We start from the raw sequence: 17,541 nt of genomic DNA, 5'->3' as shown, positions 1-17,541 counted from the left end.
TATTTCCAGCTTTAAACAATTTTCCAAACTTTGTAACTTTTTTTTCACAGGGGGCCTAAAGCTTGTTTGCTTTATCCTTCTTCCAGTGGCCATTTTACATGAGCTGCGCCTCCACCTGTGTTGTCCCAGGAACTGACTACACACACCTGGACCCTCATCCCTCTCTCTCTCTTCATCCCTCTCTCTCTCTCTCTCTCTCCCACTTTCGCTGTCTCTCTCTCTTTCTCTTTCTGTCCCTCTCTCTCTCGCTGTTTCTCTCTTTATCTTTCTCTGTCCATGTCTCTCTCTCTAGCTCCCTCTAGCTCTGTCTCTCTTCCTCTGTCTCTGGCTCTCTCTGTCACTGTTTCTCTCTGTCCCTGTCTCTCTCTCTCTCTCTTCCTGTCCCTGTCTCTCTGTCTCTCTGTCCCTGTTTCTCTCTCTTCCTGTCGTTGTTACTCTCTCTCTTCCTGAACCTGTCTCTCTCTCTTCCTGTCCCCATCTCTCTCTCTCGCTCTCTCTTCTTGTCCCTGTCTCCCTGTCTCTCTCCCTGTCCCTGTTTCTCTCTCTTCCTGTCGTTGTCACTCTCTCTCTTCCTGACCCTGTCTCTCTCTCTTCCTGCCCCCATCACTCTCTCTCTCTCGCTCTCTCTCTGTCCCTATCTCTCTCTTCTTGTCCCTGTCTCCCTGTCTCTCTCCCTGTCTCTGTTTCTCTCTCTGTCCCTGTCTCTCACTCCCTCTGTTTCTCTCTCTAACTGCCCCTAGTCTCTCTCATTCTTCCCCTCCGATTCTCTGTTTCTCTCTCCCCTCTCTCTCTCCCCCCTTTGATTCTCACTCTGCCTCCCCCCCCCCCCCCCCTGCAATGGATCTATTGTGTTCCTAACACAGATGAGACTGCACACAGGGAGGTTAAAGTAACAGTGACCTCAGTCTTCATTAAGAGACTCCAGAGTGAGGAACAGGCCTGAGGGCCGGCTTATATACAGTGCTCCCAAGGGATGCTGGGATCCCTTGGGACTTCAAGGGATGCACTCCCTGATGGCAGAACATGGGAGTGCATGCTTTACAGATACACAACATCACTTCCCCCCGCAAAGTCGAAGTGAAAACTATTTACAAGGTGAGGCGGTCGGGAGCCTTTCTTTCCCTGGTGGACCGCCTTGGTACAAATATCTGTTCTGGTGTGTTGGCTGTGCCCTCATTGGGCTGGCGTGTTGTTGGCCCTACAGGGCTGCTGGGTGAGCCTGGCCTTGATGGGCTGTTGGGCGTGATGGGTTCGATTTCCTGGTCCGGGATGGTGTCATTGATCCCTTGGGTGTGTTGGGGCTTGAAAAAGGTGGTGTCTGCTGTGAGTTGTTCAGGACAGTCTGTGAACCGCAGCCTCGTTTGGTCCAGGTGCTTTCTGCAAATTTGTCCATTGTCTAGTTTGACTACAAACACCCTACTCCCTGCTTTAGCTATCACCGTGCCCGCGATCCACTTGGGTCCATGTCCATAGTTTAGCACATACACAGGGTCATTGAGATCAATTTCCCTTGACACAGTGGTGCGACCTTCATTTACATTTTGTTGCTGCTGCCTGCTCTTTACCTGATCATGCAGGTTGGGGTGAACCAGCGAGAATCTGGTTTTAAGTGTCCTTTTCATAAATAGCTTAGGGGCACCCCTGTGAGCGAGTGGGGTCTCGTGCAGTAGCTGAGCAGTACTCTGGACAGGCGGGTTTGGAGTGAGTCTTCTGCGACTCATTTAAGGCTCTGTTTGATGGTTTGTACTGCCCGCTCTGCCCATCCATTGGAGGCTGGTTTAAACGGGGCCGAGGCAATATGTTTGATCCCATTGCGGGTCATGAATTCTTTAAATTCGGCACTGGTGACAGCTGGCCCGTTGTCACTAACCAGTATATCAGGCAGGCTGTGGGTGGCAAACATGGCCCTCAGGCTGTCAATGGTGGCGGTGGCGGTGCTTCCCGACATTATTTCACTTTCAATCCATTTTGAAAAAGCATCCACCACCACCAGGAATTTTTAACGAGAAACGGGCCCGGATAGTCGACATGGATCCACAACCATGGTCTGGAGGGCCAGGACCACAAACTTAATGGTGCCTCTCTGGGTGTGTTGTTCAACTGAGCACACACGCTGCATTGCCGTACGCAGGACTCTAAGTCAGAGTCAATACCGGGCCACCACACGTGGGATCTGGCTATCGCTTTCATCATTACTACGCCCGGGTGTGTGCTGTGGAGATCCAAGATGAACATCTCCCTGCCCTTTTTGGGTAGCACTACGCGGTTACCCTATAACAGGCAGTCTGCCTGAATGGACAGCTCGTCCTTTCGCCGCTGGAACGGCTTGATTAGCTCTTGCATTTCAACGGGATTGCTGGCCCAGCTCCCATGCAGTACACAGTTTTTTACTTGGGATAGCAGAGGATCTTGGCTGGTCCAAGTCCTAATATGGCGGGCCATGATAGGTGATTTATCATTTTCAAATGCTTCCATGACCATCAACAAGTCTGCGGGCTGCGCCACCATCAACAAGTTTGCAGGCTGCGCCATTTCCACCCCCGTGGTGGCAATGGTAGCCGACTGAGAGCATCCGCGCAGTTCTCGGTGCCTGGCCTGTGGCGGATGGTATAGTTACACGCTGATAGCGTGAGTGCCCACCTTTGTATGCGGGCTGAGGCATTAGTAGTTATCCCCTTGTTTTCAGCGAACAGGGATATGAGGGGCTTGTGATTGGTTTCCAGCTCAAATTTGAGGCCAAACAGGTACTGATGCATTTTTTTTTTACCCTGAACACACACGCTAATGCTTCTTTCTCAATCATGCTGTAGGCCCTCTCAGCCTTAGACAAGCTCCTGGAGGCATAGGCAACGCTTGCAACTTCCCCGCAACGTTAGCTTGTTGCAATACACACCCGATTCCGTACGACGACGCATCACATGCTAGCACAAGTCTTTTACACGGGTTATACAATAGAAGCAGCTTGTTGGAGCATAAAATGTTTCTGGCTTTTTCAAAAGCAATTACTTGTTTTTTTCCCCACACCATGTTCTCACCTTTACGCAATAACACATGTAGGGGCTCTAAGAGGGTGCTTAACCACGGTAGTAAGTTACCAAAATAGTTGAGGAGTCCCAGGAACGGCTCTGTGACGTTCTGTGGCCTGGGCGCATTCCTGAAAGCCTCTGTCTTGGCATCTGTGGGCCGAATGCCGTCCGCCGCAATCTTTCTCCCCAAAAACTCCACTTCTGTTGCCATGAAGACACATTTCGACCTCCTCCAGGTTTTGTAGGTGCTCGACGGTGTCCCGACCCGTTACCAATATGTCGTCCTGAAAAACCACCGTGCGTGCTACTGACTTGAGTAGGCTCTCCATGTTTCTCTGGAAGATCGCTGCAGCTGACCAAATTCCAAACGGGCATCTATTGTAGATGAACAGTCCCTTGTGCGTGTTGATGCAGGTGAGGCCCTTCGAAGACTCCTCCAGCTCCTGCATCATGTAGGCCGAAGTCAGGTCAAGCTTGGTGAACGTCTTGCCTCCTGCCAGCGTCGCAAATAGGTCGTCTGCCTTAGGTAAGCGGGTATTGGTCCTGTAGCGAGAAACGATTAATAGTTACTTTATAATTGCCGAAAATCCTGACAGTGCCATCACTTTTGAGTACTGGAACAAACGGGCTGGCCTACTCGCTGAATTCCACTGGGGAAATGATGCCCTCGCATTGCGGCCTGTCCAGCTCGATTTCCACTCTCTCCCTCATCATGTGAGGTACCGCTCATGCCTTGTGGTGAATGGGTCGTGCCTCTGGGACCAAGTGGATCCGCACCTTCGCCCCGGAAAAGTTACCAATGCCTGGCTCAAAAAGGGAAGGAAATTTGTTCAGAACCTGGGTACATGAGGCTTCATCGACATGTGATAGCGCATGGATGTCATCCCAGTTCCAACGGATTTTGCCCAGCCAGCTCCTTCCAAGCAGTGTGGGGCCATCGCCCGGGACAATCCAGAATGGCAGTTCGTGCACCGTGACCTTGATCATGGCGCTGCCCAGGACAGTGATGAGCTCTTTGGTGTACGTTCTCAGTTTCGTGTGGATGGAGCTCAGGGCTGGTCTGAGTGCCTTGTTCCAGCACAGTCTCTCAAACATCTTTTTACTCATGATGGATTGGCTAGCGCCAGTGTCCAGTTCCATGGCTATGGGTAAGCCATTCAATTTTACATTTAGCATTATAGGTGAACATTTCGTCGAAAATGTGTGCACCCTGTGTACTTCAGCATCTGCCTCCTCTCTCTGAGGCTCAAAATTGCTTTGATCCACCATGGGTCCGATCTTCCTTTGCCACGTGGTGGTTAGAAGGTTTTGCCGAGCTGCAAGCTCATTGGAGTTGCCCCATTGTTCCACAGCTCTTGCAAACATACCCTTTGAAGCAGCATGAATAGGCTGAATAGAAGCCTCCACAACGCCAACAAGGTGTGAATTGCCTTGCATTCATCCTTTGTTGCGGACTCTGAGTCCTCTGGGTAACCTGAGGCCTGCTGGCAGTTGCAGACTTGTGGCTTCTGCCCTGTACATTTCTGCTCGCAAACACAGTTCCAGTTAATTTATGAACATTGCTAGCATTTGTGTGCTGAGAGATTTGTTTGGTGTTATCACTGGTGGACATAAACGCCTATACTATCGCAATGGCCTTACTGAGGGTCAGTGTCTCTACAGTCAAAAGTTTTCGTAGGATGGTCTCGTGGCCAATGGCCAGTACAAAAAAGACTGAGCATTTGCTCCAGGTAGCCATCAAACTCACATTGTTCTGCAAGTCGCCTTAGCTTGGCGACGTAGCTCGCCACTTCCTGACCTTCAGATCGCTGGCACGTGTAGAACCGATGCCTCGCCATCAGCACGCCCTCCCTCTGGTTAAGATGCTACCGAACCAGTGTACACAGCTCCTCATATGACTTATCTGTGGGTTTCACTGGAGCCAGAAGATTCTTCATGAGGCTGTAGGTCGGTGCCCTGCAGGCCATGTGGAGGACCACTCTTCTTTTTGCAGTGCTTCCTTCTCCGTCCAGCTCGTTGGCTACAAAGTACTGGTCTAGCCGTTTGACATAGGCTTCCCAGTCCTCACCCTCCGAGAACTTCTCCAGGACGCCCACAGTTTGCTGCATCTTTGCATTGGATTCGTATACTCGTCGCCAGTTATTGTGTTCCTAACACAGATGAGACTGCACACAGGAAGGTTAAAGTAACAGTGAGCTCCGTCTTTATTAAGACACTCCGGAGTGAGGAACAGGTCTTCGGGGCCGGCTTATCCCTTGGGATCCCTTGGGACTTCAGGGGATGCATGCCCTGGTGGTGGAACATGGGAGTGCATGCTTTACAGATACACAACAGGATCCAGTGAACTTACTATGGAGCCAAGGCTTACGGGTTGTAACTGTGGGGTACTACGCGTGTGCAGCTTCCGCAAAAGCGCACATGCGCTGAAGGTGTTCGGGTGGGCATGTGTGGCTTCAGGATGCCGCGTGCATGTGGAGAAGGCCACAAAGATGCTCGTGGTGATAATCACAGTGTTGTGTATTGGGCCACTCCCCCGCTCCAGCTGCTGTCCAGTTCTCTGCACGGCCTTTCAATTGAAGTGCTTAGGAGCTCAAGGATTAATGCAGGGCTGCGTAGCCACACATTTTAGAGGTAACAGTGATTGTAGGGTTGGAGGAGGTTACAGAAGTAGGAAAGGGTGATGTCATAGAAGGATTTGAACATTGAGGATGAGAATTTTAAATTTGAGACTTTGGTAGATCGGGACCCAATGTAGGTCAACGAGCACAGCGGTGATAGGTGAACGGAACTTGTTGCGAGTTGGGATATGGACAGCAGAGTTTACAAAGGGTGTGATTAGGGACAGAGTGACTGATCGTTTGGACAAATATGAGATAATCACAGAGAGCCAGCACAGATTTGTAAAGAGTAAGTCAGGTCTAACAAATCTAATTGAATTTTTTGAGCAGGTAACAAACATGGTAGATAAGGCAGTGTCTATGAATGCTATTTATATGCACTACCAGAAGGCATGCGACAAACTTCATATTAAAGACTCTTAACAAAAATGAGATCACATGGAATTGGAGGTAACTGGTTGGCTTGGATAGGGATTTGGTTAGGGAGTAGGGAACGAAGAGTAGGGATAATGGTAGGATGTGACTAGTGGTGTTCACCAGGAATCTGTACTGGGGCTGCAGGTTTTCACTATATTTATAAATGAAGTGGATGAATAAATAGAGAGCCATATATCTAAGTTTAATGACACCAATAAATTAGATGGTTTATTAAGTAGTGTAGATGGAAGCAGAAAGGGACATTGATGGATTCAGTGAATGGGCAAAACTGTGGCAGATGGAGTTCAATGTGGGAAAATGTGAGGTCATCTGTTTTGGACCTAAAAGGGATAGATCAGAGCATCATCGAAATGGTGAGAAGGACCTGTGGAGGAGCAGAGAGATTAAGAGGTCCAAGTACAGAAATAACGAAAAAAAACAAGTGGACAGGTACGAAAAATAATTACAAAGATGAATGGAATGTTCGTCTTTATCTCAAGAGGGCTGGAATACAAATGGGTGGAAGTTATGCTAAACTTGTACAGAGCTCTGTTTAGACCTCATCTAGAGTACTGCATTCAGTTTTAGACACCACACATCAGGAAGAATAGATTGGCCTTGAAAAGGGTGCAGCACAGATTCAACCGAATGATACTGGGGATAAAAGGGTTAAGTTATGAGGACAGATTGCATAGACTCAACTAGTATTCTCTCGAATTAGAGGGCTAAGGGGTGATCTAATTTAGGTGTTCAATGTGATTAAAGGATTTGATAGCGTAGATACAGAAAAACTATTTCCTTTGGTGGGAGATGAAGAGATCGCAAAGTCTCTGTTTCAAGAATGGACTCAGTCGAGAATATTTTGTGGACTTTATGGGATTTTTCTAAGGGTATTTTTCCCTGTGATGGGATCATCGTGTGCAGAGAGACCGCATGGGAGTTGGCTGTGACAAAAGAACTGTCACAGTAATTATCCAGAACATACGGGTTCGCCCACCAGTCCTAGCTAAAGGAAGGGGGTCATATTCAAAAGCACTTCTCACCTCCATCTCAGAAGAGAAGCAGAACAATGAACCCACTAGCCTGGCCAGCCAAAGAGGAGCCAGTTTTTTTTCCCAACACAAAGACCGAGATATGTCCCAGACTCAGGGCCATTAGTCAAATACACATGGGTCTGATGGCCCATCGCTGACTAAGCACTGGAGTGCTTCGAAACAAAAGATTGGTGGGAAAGATAGGGGTAGCAAGACTCCTATAAAGATAAACTCTTTTCCACCATTTTGCTACTCCTTCTCCCTCTTGCTCTCGACGTAACAAGAAGAAGTACCAGAGGAGGAAGCCGCAGTTCTGCAGAAGAAGCCGCTGAGACAGAGAACCACATACCCCTCACAGAGTACAGTCTCCAGGTAGTGACTTCCCACAGCTGAGCTGAGCGATCGAGACCGACTGTTTGTAGTGGTGAGCATGGTCACGAGTGTCCCAAGCCGGTAACCAGATATCCCAGACGAGCTGGGTGAGGTGTAAGGGCTCAGGGTTTTTCTCAGAAGTGAAGCTTTTTGGGGCTGTTCTGGGGAGGAAGCTTCATTTGGTTTAGCCAGGCGAAGGGGCTGAGACTGTAATTCGTTGGTGGGGTGGAGTTAGAATCCACCATAGCAACAAGGGAATTACTGCATGTTACCGGTCATCAGTTCTGTATTGAATGTATGTTGTTTGTAACCTGGATCTTATTCTCCACAGAGAAAGTGATTTTGTTTAGTAGTGCATGTTTTAGCCAGTGCATGTTCGACCAAATAAATAAAAATACGATTTTTCACCGAAGCATTCCTGTCCGTGACTTATTCCATTTACACTCTGAATAATAATCCCTGGGTATAGAATTTTTATAAGGCGGGGGTGATTCAAACTGTCCATCTAGCAATTGGGCCAGGATCAAAACCGCTTACAGAGAGTCCATAACAAGGGGGCATAACCTTAAAATTAGAGCTAGGCCATTCAAGGACGGTGTGAGAACGCACTTTTTCACACAAGTGGTAGTGGAAATCTCGAACTCCCTTCTCCAAAAGCTGTTGTGACTAGGTTAACTGAAAATTTCAAAACTGAGATTGGTAGATTTTTGTTATTCAAGGGTATTAAGGGTTATGGAACAAAGGTGGGTAGTTGGAGTTAAGATACAGAGCAGCCATGATCTGACTGAATGGCAGAACAGGCTTTAGGGGCTGAATGGCCTACTCCTGTTCCTATATTCCTATAAGGGTGGAAGATGGGAGGCCGACCAGGAGATTATTGGACTAAAGGTTGTGATATTTTTATTTATGAAATAAGAATATCACAACCACGTGTAACATACACAAACAACATATCACATTCAGGATATTACAGTAATGTTGATCGTCTATTTTTATTTGTATTCCGAAAAGTTCCTTGCCTTTTACAGCAATCTTTTAAAGAGAAGAATCTTCTTAGATCATGCCTAGCCAAAGCCTTGCTCATAAATCATACTTCCATATCTTCACGGATAATTCATCCACATCCCTCTCCACGGCCCAATCATAGGTTGAAGTACCATCATCATTGTCCAAGCAGGAAGACAGTTTATTGACTTCACATAAACAGCATCAGGAAGATTGAAAGCTACAATCATGACAAGGTCAAATTAAGAAGAAAGTTTGAAGGGGAGTCAAATCTCCTAATTATCATTGAAAAAGTTATGGCACGTGAGAATTAAAGGGCTTGGAAATATAAATCATCTTGATAAAAGAAATATGTTAAGGAAAAAATAATTACAATGAAAATCGATTGAACCAGCGCCAGAAACACCTTTGCAAGTGTTATTTATCAACACAGTGTGCTTTTCAAAATGACAAAAATGAAAAACTGACTCAGGATTAATGGAGGAATGAAAAAAATGACGCAATAAAAATTTGATAAACATGAAGCAAATTTCCTATTAATAAACCATGCATAACAAGGCGAGGACTCACTAATACAAAGAAAATCAAAGCAAAAGTCTGAAAATAAATCAGGATTGACAGAAATGGAACAATAATTTAAATGAAGCACAATGCTAAAATATGAGAGTGAGCATTTCTGTATAACAGCTGTTCCAACCTCAGGAAAAGCAGAGGAATAGTAATTACTTAAAATAAACAAAACTGCTGAGGGCCATTAGAAACATTTCAAATTATGGATTGACTGTGGAAATAAAGTATTAATGAAAGTTTGACAGAAAACCTGTCATGAGCTACAGAAAGAATTTTTATTTTTCAGTTTTCCTTTTTATCTAACGTTCTAAGTCATGAAGTAGGAAGATGCTGGGAGCCCAGATCGAAGAATTGGGTGCAAAGATCAGTGCATCTGATTTGTTTGCAGTTTTCTGGCACTAACGTTAATGGGTAGAACATCAGATGTGGTGCTTAATGAAGGACCTAATTATGTGCGCTTAAATTTGGACCCAGTTCTTCCTGTCAAGAGAAACTCCATGCTGGGACCAGAGTTTCACAACTGTGGGGCTTAGGTCTACATACAAGTTACTCAGCTTTGTGACAAAATATTATGAATTGAGAATTTTCTATGAGATCAGATTCTTAGCCACTGTCTCATTAATTCACAAACAAACATTGTGAAAATGATGTTTTCATATCCTCACATAGTCGTGGCAGGATATACAAGCTGATTGACAGGCCATGATGTGAACATTCTTTCCATGGCCATAATCATCTTTTGTATCAGCCGCTTTACATTGGGAGGGTATTAAGGTATTAAGGGCCAGCCCACACTGCAGTATGTGTGCGCACTCAGTCCGTGCAGCAGAGCTGGTCTCCAGTCGTCTTGATTAATCCAAGACCTAGCTCTGTCAAGCTCGTGTGGTGGCTGGTGTGCAACGGCCACCACACGTTAAAAAAATCCACGCACAGGCATCTTCCACCCTTCAGCATGTAGTTCGGGACCTGGAATATTAGGTCCTTCATTGAACCACCTGTGAACTCATCCCTTTTTGGCATGGAAGCAAGTCATCCTCAATACGAGGGACCGGCTAAGAGTTCCCACAACGTATACGCTCAACTCATATGCTGAAGGGGGAGGTCACCCACACCCATCAATGCAAGTATCCCATTGGCTGTCAACCCAAAACTCCCACTCTCCACTCACCAGGACTGGTTGGAGCAGGATTTGAACTGAGCATCTTCTGACCCAAAGGCAGGAATGTTACCCACTCAGCCAAAGAATTGCTACCTTTCAAGCTCACACATGCTCTCCATGGGATCATAGAATTAACCCTATAATTATTGCTGATTTAGCGAAGAGAATTCTATCACTCAGTGTTGAACATTTTCTGGCCTAGAGATTCAGCAGCGTAGTGTGTGTTGTTTGGGTAGAGTCGGTGCTGGGAGCGTGAGCCAGACATATAGAATGTAGACAGATTGTGATGTCAACCAGCGTGCAATGCTGATTTGATACCAGCGATGCTAGTTTTGTTCTGAACACTTGGAGTAACGCCATGTGCTAACCACGAACAGCTGAACATGCATTCAGCAGCTGCAAAGACCTCCTACCAGTGATATTTAAAGGGATGATCAACCACTTTCAGGTCAGTTGCTGATTAATTTCCATTGGCGCTGTGTAAGTTTGTGGAGGTGTTTGCAGCTTTCTCGAGTTGTTTAAAGTTGGTGAGGTGACAGGCAGTGGTGCTGCAAGTGGAGAAGGACGTGCTCCTGACTTCATGGGTTCTGGTCAGACCACTTTCCCCCAGTCATGGTTGCTCTAGTTGTCATCCCCCTTGGCCTGCAGCATGACAGGGAGATAGAGCAGAGATAGTGAAGCAGAGGACAAGCTGCTCGCAGAGGGAGGAGGATGAGGGCAGAAGGGAACTCAGCAAGAGACCTTACCCACCTAGGGTCTTCTGAGAGCAATTCTCTTACCTCAACCTGAGCCAGGAGCAGTGTCTGAGGCATCTGCACTTTACGAAGGAGGTACGCTTCCACCTCTTGCAACCAAACCTGCAGCCTCGCACCAGGGAAAGGACAGTGCTGCCAGTGGCTGTGAAGGTGACCATGGCCCTGAGTTGCTTTGCATTGGGATCCTTCCAGGCTGGAACAGGCGAATCTGTAACATATCCCAGTTCACCATCTACTGCTGCATAATAGAGGTCCAGAAGCTCTTTATGCCACGAGAGGGAACTTCATTGCCTTCTCTCTGACCAGAGAGAAGCAGACTGAGTGTGCATGTGACTTTGCCAGGATAGCGGGCTTCCCTATGGTGCAGGGCGCCATTGACTTCACGCATGTAGCTTTGCGGGCGTTGCATGCAAATGCTGAGATGTACCACAACCGCAAAGGTTTTCACTCGCTGAATGTACAACTGGTGTGTGACCATGCTCAGCACATCATGGTGGTGAAAGCCCAATATCCTAGCAGCACTCTTAATGCCTTAATTGTGCACCAGTTTGCTTTTCCCTAAGTCTTTTAGTCACCAAGAAAAACCAGAGGGTGGCTACTGGGAGACAAGGGCTGTCCTTTGACCACCTGACTCATGAATCAGCCCTGCAACCCAACCACACCTGGGCAGCATGCGTACAACGAGAGCCATGCTGCCACACAGAATCTGATAAAGCAGACCATTGGGGTTCTGAAGCAATGGTTCTGCTGCTTGGACCTCTCTGGAGGACCCCTATAGTACTCACTGGAGCATGTGTCCCGATTCATTGTGGTCTGCTGTATCCTCCCTAACCTGGCCATCATGAGGACACAGCCCTTGCCACCAGGGATACTGTCCCAGCTCAGGAGCAGCAGGAGGAAGAGGAGGAGGAGGAAGCGGAAGAGGAGGAAGTGGAAGAGGTGGAAGGAAGGAGGCAATCCAGATAGTACCCCAGTGGCTGCATCATGGCTGGTGGAAGGCTGCTGACATTCAGTAGGGGAGACTGCAGGTGGCCTTGGAGGTTGACCTCGAGGAGCTCTGGGCCGAGAAGACCCGGCTTCGGACTGCACCGTCTTGGCATGGGCGGCAGCAGTCTGTGTTGGCTGGTTGACAGGTAACAGCAAGGGCACTAGTGGAGTGCAGTGTTGGGAGTACGAATGTTGTTATCCTCAGAGAGGACAGCAGGGTCAGCCCTACAGATCCACTATCACTCCCCGGGGCAACGCCTCAGCAATCCTAGTAATCTGGACCGCTGGACCGCTGTGACACCCTGCAAGCCCCTTTCAACACTGGTAAACCCAGCCATGATGGCAACAGTCTGTGCTTGCATGACTTCAGTCTGAGCTTCCACTTCAGCACTCAAGACATTGGGTGGCTTCTGCCATCAGATGCAGCATGATGGTTGGATCCACAAATGCATTAATGGATCAGCCCAGCCCTTCTACACTGTAAAGGATGGGCTCCAAGCTCTGCCCAAAGCCCTGTGCCAGACTGGAGCTGCACTACCCCATGCTGCTTGACATTGCATTCAAGCTTTCTGGCAGGCCTGCCAATGCACCATGCATTTCATTGTGCACACCCATCAGCATTCTTCTGTAGACCGCCCCATCAAAATCTTCATCTGAGTCTTGTGCAGCAGAAATCGTGTGCAACCTTGCCCTCTGGGGAGCTGGCAACTGCACTGCCCTTTCCCCCTGCCCTGGCTGAAGCCCATTTATGCCCGGTGTCTCACCATGTGCAGATCCTACATCTAACCTATCCTCAAAAGTACACAGAGTGTCAGTATTTGAGTTGGCGCCTGTGAAATCGAGTGTTTCTTCTTCTTCACTCTCCTCTCCCTCTTTATGTTGTGCCATGGCTGGGCAGGCTGGTATCATAGGTGTCTGAAATGAGAAAGGCAGAAGGATAGGGTTGTGGTGAGGGGAGTGGGAGAAAGCAAGAGCTGCATGCTTACATCAAGTGCGGCTTGTAAATCAGAAGAGATTGTGGGATGAGGGGGAAGTGGGATGTGAGAAGGAGGATAATGCATGAGGATACCGGCATCTTGTATTCTTCCAGCCCCACCTCTGGAAATGGGCTCAGCAATGCTCCTGCCAAGAATGGCCAGTACTGTTTCCTTCATGGGAGATAAGTCTTGCAGGCGATCCTCTCCGCTGTCGGTTAACTTCTGCTCGTGCTAGTTATGCGCAACCTTTTCCTGCAAAAAAACGGAACTTTATCAGTGAGTGTGGTGTAATGTGTTTGGGTGATGTGGCTGTCATGGTTGAATAGCTAACAGTGTGTTCAAGCTGTGAGATGTGGGTGTGAGGCTTGCAGCAGTGGTAAGGGTGTGAGGGTGAGGTGAAGTGTGAGTCGTGATTGATGGAGATTGTGGTAAGTGAGCGATGGGATGTGGTACATTGAGCAATGTGTGAGGCCAGTGGTGCAGATGGTAGAATATGGCATTTGAAGGTGAATTCACTGGCCTTGACCACTCGTGTCTTTTTTCTTTGTTCATGGGATGCAGTAATGATAATTGGCTGGTAATGTTCCTGCTACTTTTTTTGGGTGCCTGGCACCTTTAAGCGGCTGCATGGCCCATTCCAAGTACTGCGCATCTACGGTTTTTCTTATTATAAAGCTGGCGAGCTGGCTGCATGACAGGTCCAGAGAGCTGCATGGCCACTCAACTTAAAGGGAACATTAGTCGCTGACAAGGCCAGCATTTATTGCCCATCCCTAATTGCCCTTGAGAAGATGGGTGGTGAGCTACCTTCTTGAACGGCTGCAGTCTGTGTGGCGAAAGTACTCACTTAGTGCTGTTTGGGAGGGAGTTCCAGGATTTTTTTGCCCAGCGACGATGAAGGAACGGTGATATATTTCCAATCAGGATGGCGTGTGACCTGGAGGGAAATTTGGAGGTGATGGTGTTCCCATGTGCCTGCTGCCCTGATCTTTCTAGGTGGTAGAGGTCACGGGTTTGGGAGGTGTTCCTGAAGAAGCCTTGGCGAGTTGCTGCAGTGTGTATTATAGATGGTACACACTGCAGCCACAGTGTGCTGGTGGTGGAAAGAGTAAATGTTTAATATTGTGTATGAGATGCCAATCATGCAAGCTGCTTTGTCCAGGATGATTTTGAGCCTCTTGACTGTTGTTGGAGGGGAACTTGGAGGCGATGGTGTTCCCATGTGCCTGCTGCTCTGGTCCTGCACTCATCCAGGCAAATGGAGAGTATTGCATCATACTCCTGACTTGTGCCTTGTAGATGGTGGAAAAGCTTTAGATAGTCAGGAGGTTAGACACCCGCTGCAGAATACCCACCCTCTGACTTGCTCTTGTAGCCACAGTATTTATGTGTCTGGTCCAGTTAAGCTTCTGGTCAATGGTGACTCGCAGGATGTTGATGGTGAAGGATTTGGTGATGGTATGCCGTTGAATGTCAAAGGGCGGCGGTTAGATATTTTCTTTGAGGATATAACGAGCATGGTGGATAGAGGTGTACCGATGGATGTGGTGTATTTAGATTTCCAAAAGGCATTCGATAAGGTGCTACACAAAAGGTTACTGCAGAAGATAAAGATACGCGGAGTCAGAGAAAATGTATTAGCATGGATCGAGAATTAGATGGCTAACAGAAAGCAGAGAGCCGGGATAAATGGGTCCTTTTCGGGTTGGAAATCGGTGGTTAGTGGTGTGCCACAGGGATCGGTGCTGGGACCACAACTGTTTACAATATACATAGATGACCTGGAAGAAGGGACAGAGTGTAGTGTAACAAAATCTGCAGATGACACAAAGATTAGTGGGAAAGAGGGTTGTGTAGAGGACACAGAGAGGCTGCAAAGAGATTTAGATAGATTAAGCGAATGGACTAAGGTTTGGCAGATGGAATACAATGTCGGAAAATGTGAGGTCATCCACCTTGGGAAAAAAAACAGTAAAAGGGAATATTATTTGAATGGGGAGAAATTACAACATGATGCGGTGTAGAGGGACCTGGGGGTCCTTGTGCATGAATCCCAAAAAGTTAGTTTGCAGGTGCAGCAGGTAATCAGGAAGGCAAATGGAATGTTGGCCTTCATTGCGATAGGGATAGAGTACAAAAGTAGGGAGGTCCTTTTGCAACTGTATAGGGTATTGGTGAGGCCGCACCTGGAGTACTGCGTGCAGTTTTGGTCACCTTACTTAAGGAAGGATATACTAGCCTTGGAGGGTGTACAGAGACGATTCACTAGGCTGATTCCGGAGATGAGGGGGTTACCTTATGATGATAGATTGAGTAGACTGGGTCTTTACTCGTTGGAGTTCAGAAGGATGAGAGGTGATCTTATAGAAACATTTAAAATAATAAAAGGGATAGACAAGATAGAGGCAGAGAGGTTGTTTCCACTGGTCGGGGAGACTAGAACTAGGGGGCACAGCCTCAAAATACGGGGGAGACAATTTAAAACAGAGTTGAGAAGGAATTTCTTCTCCCAGAGGGTTGTGAATCTGTGGAATTCTCTGCCCAAGGAAGCAGTTGAGGCTAGCTCATTGAATTTATTCAAATCACAGATCGATAGGTTTTTAACCAAGAAGGGAATTAAGGGTTATGGTGAGCGGGCGGGTAAGTGGAGCTGAGTCCACGGCCAGATCAGCCATGATCTTTTTGAATGGCGGAGTAGGCTCGAGGGGCTAGATGGCCTACTCCTGTTCCTAATCCTTATGTTCTTATGTTCTTGTCAGAGATGGTCATTGCCTGACACTTGTCATTTATCGGTCCAAACCTGAATGTCATCCAGGTCTTGCTGCATGAAGGCATGGACTGCTTCATTATCTGAGGAGTTGCGAATGGAACTGAACACTATGCAATTGTTAGTGAACATCCCCACTCCTGACCTTATGATGGCGGGAAGGTCATTGATGATGTAGCTGCAGCTGGTTGAGCCTAGGACATGGCCCTGAGGAACTTCTACAGTGATGTCCTGGGGCAGAGATGATTGACCTCCAACAATCACAACCATCTTCCTTTGTGTTAGGTATAACTGCAGCCAGTGGAGAGTTTTCCCGTTTCCCATTAACTTCAATTTTATTAGGCCTACCTTTTGGAGTCCCAAGGGATCCCAGCATCCCTTGGGAGCACTGTATATAAGCAGGTCTCCCATGCTGTACCTGCACTCTGGAGTCGAATTAAAGGAGCTAAGGTCACACTTACTCATTGCATACAGTACTCAGTTTCATCCTTTATTATGAGCATAATAATTGGCGATGAGGTAATGAATAACCATGCGAAAATGCAAAGAACTGTTGGTATCCTGGAGAAGTTCTCAGAAGGGGACGATTTGGAGGCCTTCGTGGAGAGACTCGACCAATACTTCGTGGCCAGCGAGCTGGAAGGGGACGAGAACACTGCCAAACAAAGGGCGATCCTCCTTACCGTCTGTGGGGCAACAACCTATGGCCTCATGAAGAATCTCCTAGCTCTGGTAAAACCAACAATCAAATCCTATGAAAAATTGTGTACGCTGGTCTGAGAGCACCTAAATCCAAACGAAAGCATTTTGATGGCGAGATATCGGTTCTACACGTGTCAACGGTCGGAGGGCCAGGAAGTGGCGAGCTACTTCGCCGAACTAAGGTGCCTTGCAGGACATTGCGAATTTGATGGATTCCTTGAACAAATACTAAAGGACTTTTTTGTGCTTGGCATTGACCATGAGGTAATCTTCACAAACTATTGACGATTGAAACACCGAATCTGAGCAAAGCCATAACGATAGCACAGGCATTTATGTCCACCAGCGATAACACCAAACAAATTTTGCAGCATAAAGAGATTTCGGCCAGTACTGTGCACAAAGTAACATAGTTTTCGAGCAGGAATATACATGGCAGAACGTACACGTCGGCTGCTGCACGACCTCAGATGACCCAGAGTCCGCCATTAATTGTTAATGTGAGGCAGTTAACACCTTGTTGGTGTTGTGGAGGTGATCATCGGGCCCATCAATGCCGCTTCAAGCACTATGTGTGCAACGACTGCAGAACAATGGGACGCCTCCAGCGAATGTGCAGGCGAGCTGTAAACCCTGCAAACCACACTTTGCAGAGGAAGATCGATCCATGGTGAATCAGGCTGAACTAGTCACTTGAAACGAGGAGGCAGAAGTGTACCACGAAATGTCCATCGATTATGTTAAAAGTTGAACTGAACGGAATTCCAGTATCCATGGAACTGGACACGGGTGCGAATCAGTCCATAATGAGCAAAAAGGCCTTCGACAGGCTGTGGTGCAACAAGCCCCATTCACACCAAGCTAAGAACTTACACCAAAGAGCTGATCCCTGTAATTGGCAGCGCAGAAGTCAGTCTCCTATGATGGAACAGTGCACGAACTCCCACTATGGATCATGCCAGGGGATGGCCCCACACTGTTCAGCAGAAGCTGGCTGGGAAAAATCCGCTGGAACTGGGACGGCATCTGATCGCTTTCGTCCATGGCCGACGCCTCATGTGCCCAGGTTCTGAGCAGATTTTCATCGTTGTTCGAGCCAGGCATTGGAAGTTTCTCGGGGGTGAAAGTGCAGATCCATTTGGTTCCCGGTAC

The sequence above is a fragment of the Pristiophorus japonicus genome, chromosome 10 (assembly GCF_044704955.1).
Source record: "Pristiophorus japonicus isolate sPriJap1 chromosome 10, sPriJap1.hap1, whole genome shotgun sequence".
Lineage (NCBI taxonomy): Eukaryota > Metazoa > Chordata > Chondrichthyes > Pristiophoridae > Pristiophorus > Pristiophorus japonicus.
This window is presented reverse-complemented; position numbering follows the sequence as displayed.